The sequence below is a fragment of the Zonotrichia albicollis genome, chromosome 1, assembly GCF_047830755.1.
Source record: "Zonotrichia albicollis isolate bZonAlb1 chromosome 1, bZonAlb1.hap1, whole genome shotgun sequence".
Classification (NCBI taxonomy): Eukaryota; Metazoa; Chordata; class Aves; order Passeriformes; family Passerellidae; genus Zonotrichia; species Zonotrichia albicollis.
This window is the reverse complement of record NC_133819.1, coordinates 95,293,126-95,306,490: the sequence shown is the minus strand read 5'-3', so window position 1 is coordinate 95,306,490 and position 13,365 is coordinate 95,293,126.

Below are 13,365 nucleotides of genomic sequence, written 5' to 3'. Positions count from 1 at the left end.
AAGGAGAGAGACTTTCAAAGTGATGCTTTCACCATTACTCATGATTCCTTGTCCTGCGTTCCTGGGAGTGGCTGAACACCTGCCTGCCCATGGGAAGTGGTGAATGAATCCTTTGCATTGCTTTGCTTGCATACATGGCTTTCTCTTTATCTATTAAACCTTTATCTCAATCCACAAGTTTTCCTCACTTATACCCTTCTAATTCTCTTCCCACTCTCTTCCACTGGGGAGTAGAGTGAGTGGCTGCATGGGGTTTAACTGCCAGCTGGGATTAAACCATGACAGCTGTACTGGGAAAAGTGTAGCCAGCAAGTCAAATGAAGTGGGTTTTTCTCCTTTATGTTGTAATAAGGAGGCCACAGCTCCTTATTACAAAGGTTTCAGTTTAGGGCTTTTCAATAAAACAAGGATATGAACATACCAGAATGAACCCACTGGAGGTGACTAGGAGGCTGGAACACATCCCACCAAGGAGGTGGTGGAGCTCTGTTTGCTCAGCCTGCACTAAGGAAGTGTAATGGGGGCTATTCTGTTGTTATAAGACCATAGGGGAAGTTTCTTCTTGATATGCCAAAAGAAAAAGAACAAGGCAATGGTGCTGAATGGCAACAAGAGAAATTTCTATTGAAACTTATAAAAAATGTTTTCACTGGGTCAAACACTGAACCAAGCTGCCCATTCAAGATGTGGAATCTCTGTCTTGGAAGCTATTCCAAGCTTGACTGGAAAAGCTACAGGCATAGCTCCTCACATAGGTGAGGAGAAATCTGTTTGGTTTGGTGAAGAAGAAAATACAGTGTGATCTAACAGTGGCTTGCAACCACCTCAAGGGGCAACACTTCAGTGACAAATTTTTCATGGTAGTTGCAGATAGTTTTGCAAGATGCAATAGCAGCAATGTGCAGTGAGAGAAGTTCCAACAGGACATTACAAAAAATGTCTCTGCTAAGTTGGTACAGCACCAGGACAGAGACACTGACCTCATCTTTGGAGGTTTTCAAGACAGAGGTAGACAAAGCCATTGCTGACCTGTTCATCTGTTGAAAAATCCTCATTCAACTAACTATGCAGGATGATTTTCAGAAGTCCCTCCAACCAATATGTTTATATTTCTGAAATTCAGTCTCCTATATTACATTGTTACCTCTTCTGCTCTGTTCCCTGGCTATCTCCATTTCCCACTTTCCTAGAGGTAACTCCTGTTCTTTCCAGAAAAAAGTCCTCTGTTTCCTTGCCCACAATTTTCAGTGATTTACTCCTGTTTTTTGACTCATCTCATCCTCCAATAATGATCTCTTTCTTCATTTTGACTGATGACATATGGGGTTTTGGGTCATACAACCCATTCATGCATCTCTCCTCTACGTCATCTCATTTAATAGGTGTCTGTAAATTTCAAATGCCTGCACAAATGCCTCTTCTCTCCCTTCCTCTGCCCTCTATTTTCATATCACTCTTTCACCAATCCTCCAGCTGCAGTGCTAATCCTCGGATCTTTTCTTCTCTCTGGCAACACTGCATCAGTAGGTAATTTCCATCAGGTACCTTTTCAAGATTAGAAACCATCCTACAGCTTCTGCATGAAGTCCTTTTCATGCCTGTTCCATTTTTAGTTGGATTTTATGCATTAAAGAAACTCTATTTCTCTGTCCCTTGCCTGGTTTTAATATACTGTGGAGGTTTTTTGGATGTGTCATATTGAGTCAACAACAATCTGTGCAGGCATGAAAATACAAAGTAATATGAGAGCTATCAAGTTTGTGAAAGATGATTTTCCCTGACCTTTTCAGAGTCATGTGGCATATAAATTAGGTCTGTGAGTAAGAAATCAATTCAGACCAAATTTCCCTAAATTTAAAGAGAAAATTGTACTTCCATCATCTCACCCTATAAAAAGATTTTTAAAATGCTCTTTATGTCTTTGCTTTTAGAGTCCCTGGACTTTCCTCAACATTGGCTACTTCCACTGTTAAATCTCTGCAGTTAACTATCCATCAGCTGTGATTAAAAGCAGAAAGCTGCAGCTGGCTTAGATGCACACTGTCTGTCTGTGTCACTCAGCTCCCCAGGAGAAGACTAAAATACAAACTGCAGCAAACCACAGATCCCACACACTCCAACCCAGCCAACCAGCACCAGCCACTGCAACCTTCTCCTGCATTTGAATTTAAATGGGAATCTGAGGGAACACTCCACAACTTTTTGGAATTCATTCAAGTTTCCTAGGTTGAGGAGATGTAGCAGGACCAAGCAGCTACAATGGATATAGCTAGTTTGAGAAGTAGCAACACACGAGTAAGTGACACAAATTTCTAATGCTGCAGTGTCAGCATTATCTCTGTGCCATGATTTCCATACGTTTGGTGATGTTCTTTAACATACCAGTTCCTAGAGCCAGAAGATTACAAGAAAACACCAAACTTCAAAGGTTTTACATATTGAGGACATCAACTGCAGTCTTCTGCTCATGGTGTACATTAAACAAATCTATTTACCTTCAGTCTAGTCCTCAAGATCTATTTATTGAACTGCTTTGCTCATGAAAACTGGCAATCACAGTATTTTATTTATGCATGTTTACTGCAATAAAATAACTCAAGAAAAGTTCATGCAGCACATAGTCTCAACCTACACTTATGGACATTGATTTTACAACTCAGATCTAGATAAAAACCTCTAAAACTTGACTCTTCAAACCATCATTCCTGGTTTACTACATATTTTTATGTCCTTTTTCACTACCTTTATATCAAAAGTCTCATAATATTTTGGAATAGGACTAGAATACCCTGTCACAGCACAGAGACTATGCTGTTTATAGCAGAAGGAAGGATTTAAATGAATTAGTGATGCTGAAACAAAGCAAAAGGAAATAGTTTAAGGATCACATTTTTTCAGTTGATGGTAAGATATAGCATAGCCAAAGAATAATGATTTTACTGCTTGTTTATTTAGCCTTATTTTTTCCTTTATAATGAAAATGCTTGTAATCATTCAAATTTTCTACATCCTTTCTGTTAGTATATGCAACACTGGATAAACAATGACACCTTCTAATACTGCAGATCTGTTCTATTAGCAGGATACCAGAAAGCCTTTTAAGAGTATGCTGTAGTATAAGCTGCCATCTTCTTTGTGTTCTGATTTCTCTATGTTCACCACAGTTTTATGTGCAAATTTTCTGCAAATTTCTGTCTTTGAAATATGCAAACATAACTTCATCACAAAAGAGTGAGATAACATACTGACCATGGGATTCTCAGACTGATCCTCTGAGGGTCTTGCTCCTTTACCATCATGATTTGGAAAATCTCCCATAAAGTACAAAGGCATGAGGGGCATTAGGGCTGTGCAGAAGCTTTTGTCTGACCTTTTGCAGAATCAGGGGATTTAAATTAGTTCTGCAAATAACGAGCAACCAAGATAAAGTTACTTCAATGAATAAATAACTTGTAGAAAAAGGGAGCCATTTTGTTTAGGTTAAAGCTGAAAGAATTGATAAAATTAGGTAAATTCAATGTAAAGGCTAAACAGTTTTTTTTCATGTGTTTGCGTGCTTACACAACATGTGTTATGTTTTTAAATTCAGGGTGGTTTATTTATTCCTTCTTAGCTAATGCACAAAAAGTTTAGTGGGCAGTAGGTGATGCCTTAAGAGGCTACCTAGAACAGAGGCTAGACAGAGTTGAAGTAATAAAGTAGGTATTTATTAAAAAGGCCTTCAAAGGATACACCTTGGGCAGTACAAGGGCCCAGCTGTGATTACCCAAGATGGATGATGGATCACACATTTTCACGCTTTTATAAGTTTTGGTTCATTTACATATTGGGGTTATTTGTCCAACTACAGCTTCAGGTTATGAAGTCTCATCCTCAGTTTGCTCTCCTCAATTCACTGTTGTTTATACCTTTTAGGCCTGAAGCTGCAATGGTGTCCTTGGTTGTCAGGCTGGAAAAGGATTGTTTTGTCTAACTAAACTGTGAGAACTTGCTAACACTTTATATGAAGTTTAAAGTTATATACTAATGCAGTACAGAATCTGGATAACATGAAAGCTAAAACTTAAGGCATCATAGGAAGTAGAAATTAGAAGATTTAAAAATGCTATAATGAACAGATTAAAATAGACAATCTGCTCATGCCTAACCATTGCTTTATTTTTTTGTATCAAGTTAATACAAAACATAATTATAATTTTACTCAATTCCTACATAATAAGCACAGTTAATTGCACAAGACAAAGAAGCAGTGTTTTGCAAAACCTGAAAGTCTTTTAAAGGTATCTGTTTACTGGAATGATAGCTTAAAATTATATCTTCTAAATAAGTAACTGTTACAAAGAAAACAATAGATGTTGGAGAGAGAAGACTCTGCATAGAAGACTCCTTTTATATATGCAGAATCACATAAAGCATTTCAAATTTAGTTGTCTAATCCTAATTTCGCCCTAAAGGCCACAAAATTAATTCTTAAACCTTTAGATATCTTCAAGCTATTTTATATTACTATGAGACACTAAAAGTTTTGTTACACTATCAAAATAAATACTACAAGACTAAAAATCCAGAACCAAACTATAAATTTGTATTACTCAGAAGTAAAAAGGTCCACAACAAAGCAGCCATTTGAGCCAAGATTTCATTTTTAATATTTCCCCACTAATAATGACCAGTCTTTATAATCTCTGAGCAGTTGGAAAGAATTTGTGGAATACACCAGTGAACCTAAGGCTATGTTTATGCCAGGGAATTACCTGTGACTCTTCCCAGACACTGGAATATGACTGGTCTGAAATTATTAGAGCAGTCCCTGACATGCTTTTGGTCTGTACCAGCTAGCTGTCTCCCAAGCAATTCCCAGGCATGGAATTTCAACATCCCACAACAGACCATTATCACCAAGGACTTGCATCCAGTCAGCCTGTTCTGGAGGCTGGCTGTGTTTGTTTACTTGTGAGTCAGTCCATGCCAGTTGGCTTCTGGACCTGGGAATATTCTTGGGAATGGTGTTATTTGCTGGTATAGAAATACTTCTCACCCTTTCTCAGTAGTGCTCAGGGCAAGTAGGGTGCTTAAGGAAGGTTAAGACCAAGTCAATGAAGTTTCATTCAGTTAAAATAACTTTTGATAACCAAATCCATATGGATGAGGTTTTTTCTTTTTTTTTTTAACAAGCCACCTCCTCCTTTTGTTTTAATCCCACTGCAACAGATGCAACACAAAATTCAACTAAATTCAGAAACCGTTTGTGATACAGGTTGCTTTTTTCTGTAAATTGATTAACAATATCCAGTATGTCAGGCTGGAGTCACATTTAAAGGTAGCATATGCAATGCAGGTAGAATATCCAATGCTACCAGTAACCAGAGATGAGTGCCCACCACCTCAAGTCCTGGAAGCCAAGAAAGCAGAGCATTATTTTGTGCTTCTGCAGAGTGCCTCTCTTGGTTTGGACCAACTGTTGACAGCCCAGCCCATAATGTCTCACCTGTTGGGCTAGAGGATTATGCCTCCTCTCTGCCTCCAATACAATCTGTTTAATTAAGTAGCTACCCTGATGGTAAAGGCAGCCCCAAAGAGATGATGATTTTGAATACTTGCAGCTGCAGAGAGACAAATGGGAAGGGTCAGAGGTTCCCATTTGCAGGTTGAATGCTCTAGTCCTTGGGATAGACGGTATAGTACAACCAAAGCTTACTTGACTCCCTTCCCGCTTGTAAGTACTTCCAGAGGAAATTCAGATTCTTACCTGGTAGTTGAGTATAGACATGCAAGTCTCAAACAGAATGAGTTTTCAGACAAACCTTTTACTGGTACCTTTGAGATAATTCCAGAACTCCTCAGAACATCATGTTTCTGGGTTATCCAAACTTTGTTTAGGCCTCAAAATATGAGCTTTGGATTCCACTCATGAGTCCAAATCTTATAAAATCTAGTTCTGCTGTGCTGAAATTATGGATACCTAATTACAGTAATAGCTCAAGCTTTTAAATTGCTGCTGTATTTACACTGCCTTGTCACTTGGGACCAGAGGCAAAATTCCCTCGGGACTTCCTGCAGGCTTACTCTTGCTTTGCTTCTCATTTGGAAAATCAAAATGCCTCTCCAAAAAAGAAATCTAAAGCAAAAAGCAGGACTGGCTCATACCTGAGCTCCTCCAGGCTGTGCAGACACAGCTTCAGGTGATTTGGTTCTTTGAATTCAAACACAGATTTTGGAGTCAGAAGAAGCAGTGTAGACTTAACTCCCCATGTGTAATATGAAGAGCAGCAGAGCTTTTCTACCTTACAGTGATCAGGAAGATAACACATTCCCATCCTGGGGAATGACTCAGGCAGTACACCATGGTAGCCAGTCAAAACACACAGCCAAAAAGATGGAAAGTTTTTTGGGGGTGTAGAGGAGGCTGAATGATGGAGGTAGTTGTGGATTACTGATTCTCAAGACAGACTCACACTGTTCTACATCCTAGTGAAAGCTTCTCTACATACAGTGAGTACAGCTGAAGGACAAGGTGCTTGCAGCTCTGTGACACAGGAGCAGTGTGGTAGGTGCCAGCCAAAGCAGGCAGCCAGGGGAATTCTCAGCTGGGAGAACCTGGCTGCCTTCCAGCCTTGCTCATCTGCATATATTATATATGTGTATGTATATATATATGTGTATGAATGTATATATAAAAAATACACATACACACATATATATGTATATTGGAACTTTTGAAAGAATCATTGTCTTAAAAATGTCTTTTATATTGGCTGAGATTTTTGTCTCCTATCTAGTCATAGAATAAATTGACAGATGCCTCATCTGTGATTATCCTCAGCTTTCAAATAGACCATGTTGTTAAACAATCACGTTGGTAGAAGTTTCTATTCCTCTCAGAAAAAAAAATAGGACTAAATATCCCAACAGTGCAGTAATTGGAATATCTGTACATGGGAAGAAATATAGGTAAGCACTCCAAAGATTTTCAGAAATGATTTTTGCACCTAGCACAGGAATGAGTGAGCAAAGCTATTGGCTAAAGGCAAAAGGGAAGAAGGAATACCTAAATGGATTTCATTATAAAAGTGTTCATTTCTTCCACCTTATACCCCCCACTTTACTAGTTTCCAGGTAATTCTAATTTAATTCCTTTCATTAACGTCTTACAGCTTGTTCAGCCAGCTCTGCAGACAATTGATTTTTATTACTACAAGCCTCAGTGACTTTCTACTCTAGATTTCTTTTTCTACTGACTATACCATTCTTGAAATCTCTTCAAAATTGTATTTTGTTTGTCTTTTCATAGTCTAGTATGTCTTTTCAATCAAGCTTATCACTTATTTATCACATTCCTCTACAAAACTAATTGAATAGATATGCTATAACAGCAAATATTTACTATTATGGTAGCTGCTTTCAGAGGTGGGATTTCAAGGTTTTTATTACAGTGCTGCTGCTAGTGAAAATTGCTGAAAAGATAAAAAAAATAGCCTGATTATGATACGGTAACTATTTGACATGTGAAAGAACAATATTTGGAAAGCACTTTTGAATAATAGAAGAGCTTTTAAGATCTACAACCAAGAGTACTATGTGATGGTGCTTGAAACTTCTTAATCAGATTGGTTTCACTCTTAATTAGAAAGGCAGAGTTCACACTGACATCTGCTGTTAAGCTTTCCTAACTTTTTCCATCATAAGATCCTTTTCAGCTTGATTGTGTGGGCTGATATTTTTTGGAGTAAGTGTCATCTTCAGAATTAAATCAAAGGATAAAAAGGGAGAGTTAGTGTTTCAGATGAACTTGTGATTTTTAAGAATTACATGGGGGATAACAGCTTGCTTACTTCATATGGACTCTCAGTTATTTCATTTTTAAAAGTCAGTTATCTATATCCTTTGAAAAAAGAACTTGAAAATCAGCACTTTCACTCACTGAAGTTCCCTAGAGAGGCATTCATACTTTGCCAAGCTACAACCCCCAGAAAAACCAGACAATGCACACTGACTTAAGTGGAAAAGGATTACAATTCTATATCCAATGTCTTTGAAGATTCTGCTTTCTTTTACCTCTGACAAATCACCAGGAGTAAAAAGACAGCTAGGGAACTCAAACACTGACAAAGTATGTAGGATGACGAGGACAGAGGTGTTGCAATGGGATGTATAAAACAGAAGAAGAACAGACAAGTTTGGTAGGACATGCAATGCAAGTGAAAAGAACAAATATTAGCAAGAAAAAAGAGAAGAGAACAAGAGAAAAATTATAGGAGGCAACAGGCATTTTAACGATAAAGCATTAAATCACAACTTTAGTATCTTGACACTTCTCTGATCTATAAAACATGCCATAATTTTCCATTTCCTTTTACTTATGTGTCTGCAAAAAAGATAATGCATTTTTGTTGCTTCTTTGGTACTAAAATAATGACGAAGTTCAGTGCCAATGACCTAGGCAGCCCAGGAGATAACTCACATGGAAGATGAGCCTGTAGTTGTTCTAACATTCCCCACAGAAAGTCAGCATCAGGTTTCTGTGAAGGTGACTGCATACCAGGAAGCTGAGTCCAGACATATGCTATTATAAAGTCATTTGTTCTTCTCATAGAAGTTATTTTACTCCATTCATGTTACATGGGAAATATTCTCCATAAAATAAATGTTGTTTGAAATTACTGGCATCCCTAAGATTGCAATTGCTGACTGCTCATCTGCTAAGACCTACATATGAAATTTTTCTTTGTTTTTTATTTGGGATGATTTTACATCCTCTTCTCTTCATCACCTCTGAAGAGAATTTGGAATCAAAAAACTTGAGGGTTTGACTCTGAATTTTCCCCAAGTTTTCTAAATTCAGTAAACCCATTGGCCTTTGCTCTTAGAATGTCTATAAAATAATTATCTATAAAAAATTATAAAATAAATGAGTGACCTATGAGCAATATACAGAGTTTTTCACCTGTACATTGGCAACTACACTTTGGCCAAGGTCAGCGGATACTGAATGTAGCAAAGACTACAATTTACAAGGGCAATTCTCTATGTACTTCTTTCATGTCACACAGCCCAGCATTTACACCTTCCCTCTCCTGCACTGGTGACTCACACGACCCCAACACATCATTGTAATCTGCCACCTAACTAACACTTCATTAAACAGAACACCTGCAGTGATTTTAACCAACTCACCATAATGTAGCCACTACTGGTCTATATTAAACCAGTATTCATGAACTGGTTGGAAATTACCTGGCTGTCTCAGCCCTATGGGGTTTTAAGATAGAAAATAGATAAATCAGTTCCTTTTTATTATTTAAATAATGAACAATATTAAAACAAAGTTTTGTTATGATGCTGACAGACTGATGTATTTTTGAGCTGGTATATTCTTCAAATAGTGATAACGATTATAGAGAAAAATTAGTTCAAATAGCTGTCCTCTTGATTTAAATTGGAAACTTTGGGGTTTGTTTAGTTTAGAGTCCCAGAAGGCCATCTGAAATCCTCATGTGGAATTGGACCCTGAAATACATTAAAGGATATATGCTTATCATTTGCATTTCAACAAAAATAGTTAATTGAGCTAAAACATACAATATCTGGAAAACTGCAAATGTAAATGAATATCAAACTAATGGTATTTGATTAAAAAATAAATTCTTCAGTATTTAGTGTTGAGGTGTGGTCATACACCTTGCTAAGCCTCTGTGCACAGAATGGCTGAGCAGCATTCACTATCTCTTTGGATGCCCTCAATGTGCTATCAAGAAGTATTTTGCTTACTACTTTAGTATCTCTATTTCCCTAGTTTTATGGTTTTTGCCCTCTGACTTTTCCTTCAACTCTCTCTTGTTTTTTTAAATTGTGATTATAATTATTTGTTTTCCCTAATAATTTAGTTTCTTCCTGGTTCCTTTACCCACAGTTTTCTTGTCAGTTTTTTTCCACAGTTTTTTCTTGTCACTGAGAATATATCCTTTCAAAAGTTGTAGCTTAAGTAATTTCTAACATGGAAGTTAATCTATGCCTCTGACCATCCTTGTTGAATTTGACTAAATGTTCTTTTGTCCCTTGTACTTTTTTGAGGTGGTAGGGAGGGACAAGACCAGAACTGCACAACATAATACAGACAGGGCAAAACCACAGATTTACATGGTGGCAGACCACCAGTCTCTCTTCTGTTCTTCATTCTTCTCCTAGTGGCTCCTGATATTTGATTTACTCTCGTGAACACTACTGAACACTGATGTTTCTGTGTGACTATCAATCATAACTCCCAACTCTCATTCCAGGCAGCTCACGGAAGTGAAATCAGTATTTCTTCTCTTTATGTACATCACTGAACATTTATCTACACTGAATTTCAGTTGTCATTTTATTGCTCAGTCACCAAGTTTTACTACCCTGAATAAATTAGTATCATCAAACTTGATTACCTCAGAGCTAACACACTTTTCAAAGTAATATATAACCATCTTGAGCAGCAAAGGCTCTAGCAAAGATCATACAGAACCTCATCTGTCACTACCTTCTACTGTGCATGGTACAGATATGTTTTAAAAAATGCCTAAGAATTTTGTACTTCCCCAGGTCTCTGCTTAAGAAGTTTTTCAAAAGTTGCCTTCAGATTTTCAGTTGTCCTTGGGTCCCAAGACAGCGTTGAGAGAGTTACCACTGTCATGTTTCAGGAGTCACTCAATTCTTTCAGGCTTGAATTCCTCCTGAACTCTGTCATGAACATCACTTTGTCCTAGCAATGTGCTGCTCTTTGTGAGCTCTGTTTTCTCCATTTGTGTAGGCACTTCTTTTCCATGTGGGTCCTCTGAGGAGTCCCTCATAAAGACAACTTTGGATCAGGATCTGCCCTGTTTCTTGTGCAGCGAGTGCTGATGAAAATAATTAATGTAACTCCTCTGCAATGGCCTGACCCTCCTGAGTGCTCTCTTCATACCACGATTACTATCCTTGCCCTTCAAATTTTGGCTTAATTCCTGCTTTTGATATATTGGAAGAAAGATTTGTTGCTACTTGTGAATTCCTCTGCTAGATGCTCCTCCAAATTTTTCTTGTCTTCTTGTGCTTTTACATGCTACCTGCTAGAATATACAATTCTTTCTATTCTTTTACTATGGACATGGGTTTTTTGCAGAGCTTCTCCTTGCTTTTGTTATGCTTGTCACTTCTTCCCTGGTATGTGGGTTTTCTTTTGCTATTTCCTACACTTATATTTGTAAAGAGGGTGTATTGGCCCCATGCTTCCAGTGTGGCGGTGACCAGAAAAAAAATTCAAGTGAAGTAAGAGGATTCCATTCTCTTAGCTGACCTTTTTAACTTAACAAGGTGCTTCTTTCCCACAGTTCCCCTTTTGAGGAGCCCACCTGTGGTTACTCCCAGAAGAACACCGAAGCTGAGCGTGCTGCAGCAGCTGCTGCAGAGCAATCCCTGAGCTGTGGGGCTCTGGGGCAGCCCCTGGGAGCTGCTCTGACCCAGCTCAGGGCTGCATGTAGGCTGCAGATCCTCCTGGGCTCTGCCCAACCACCTGCCCCAGACCCAGCTACTGACTGGTCTCCATGGCACAGTCTCGGTGTTCAACCTGTCACTGCAGGTAAATAAGGCAGCCCATGGTTGTCCTCCTGCCTGATTTGGCTGCTTCTCTGGTGGCCTTAGGATACTGAAACCAATGTTACCATCTTTGAAGGGCAGTTACCAACCAAATGATGTATTTGATTTAGACTTTGAATTTCAGTCCACATGGATTCATGAGGTTGTTTGATGAAGCAGGGAGTTTCTTCATTATATTCTAACTTTTAAGAAGTAAGTAACACCACATCACCGCAGTATAGGCCTACCTAATTTTCATCTTCATCAACAAATTTTTTGTTTTGGTGTTATAATCTGTGGATTAACTTTCTTCTGTCAAGCTTCTGGTAAGTGTACTTCTTCCACTTAGGGCTGGACTTGCTTCCCTTATAATTTATCTTAGTTTTTAAGCAGTTGTTTCTGTCACATCTTCTTCTTTAGCTGGCAACCTATTTGGTTTTTCTCTGCTTTGACTGATGTATATGAAATCCCATAGCATTACCAGTACCACAATTTCCACTTCAAACCACATGTTCTGAACATACTGGCTTTCTCAACACTTCTTTGTTTATAAGCTCATGATACTCCTGATTTTAAGTGCCAGAAGCCCAGTTCTCTAATGACCCCTCTCTTATGTCTTCCTTGTACAAAGCAATGTTTCTAAATCCTAGTAAATCTGGCAACCAGATTTTTTCAGCTTTGGTATCTGGCTGAGGGGATGGCATTTGTGTTTGGCACCCATATATTGTGGTTGCCAAAACCATAAAATACGAATCCTCCAAAATGGGGTCAGTTCCATAATCTCTTTCAAGTACGGTGTACCCTCATGGACCATCATGCCAGCACAGCCCAGGGTGACAAGCTGTAGAGAGAAGAAAAATCACTGTGAGAATGGTAGGGAGGGAATTTCTAAGTGAGAACAGCCACCAACTATTTCATAATGTGCAGCTACATCCCCAGAAGGGCTCTGTCTAAGCAACACTTCTGCACATGAATTAACACTGTGAAAACATAAAACAATTAATTATATTGTATTGTTTGCTATTGCACAAGTTTTCAAAATTACAAGACTATGAACATGAACATTCAGATACTTGTATCGATCTAGAAAAGTTCAGGCTTAGGTTTAAGACAGAAACATTTCTATCAGATTTTTCTAATAAATATTTATAAGAAAATTTTATTATTCAAATAATATTTCTGTTGTTCAAGGAAGTATAATTGCATACTTTCTTACTCTCACCTTCTCTGCAAGCACCTACTTATTTAATTTTGTGTTTTCTCATTGTGAGCTCATTTATATTATCTCGGTGTGTGATACAGAGTGAGAGGCTCCCATCAACAAGTAGGAAAAATACAGGCTTGTGAAATGATAAAAATTCCTCAGTTATCTGTCTAAAGAATGGATTAGCACTGGTTGCAGCAGGTAAGATCTTTGCCCTTCAAGAATGCAACTAGGAAACTTCATTTTTTCTTCCTGAGGATCAAAGTATTTAGCCTACATTCCTACTTCAGGGTAAGTCCTATGCATAGTCTAACTCTGGAGTCTGTAAGTTTATTTCCACTGAAAATTTTGGGAGAAAAACATCTTCTATGCACTTGAGTTGTTTGAGCTTCTGCAGTCCATGCAGCATCCAGATACCAGGGCTCTGTAACATATCCAAAGATGGAAAAATACAACAGATTTAAGGAAATACAAGTAGTGTCCAAGTACAAAGATTTTTTTCCTATTAAAAAATCCTTCACATGAAAAGACCTATGGTTCAAGCATAATCTTCATAGTGAGAAGAGTATGTAATT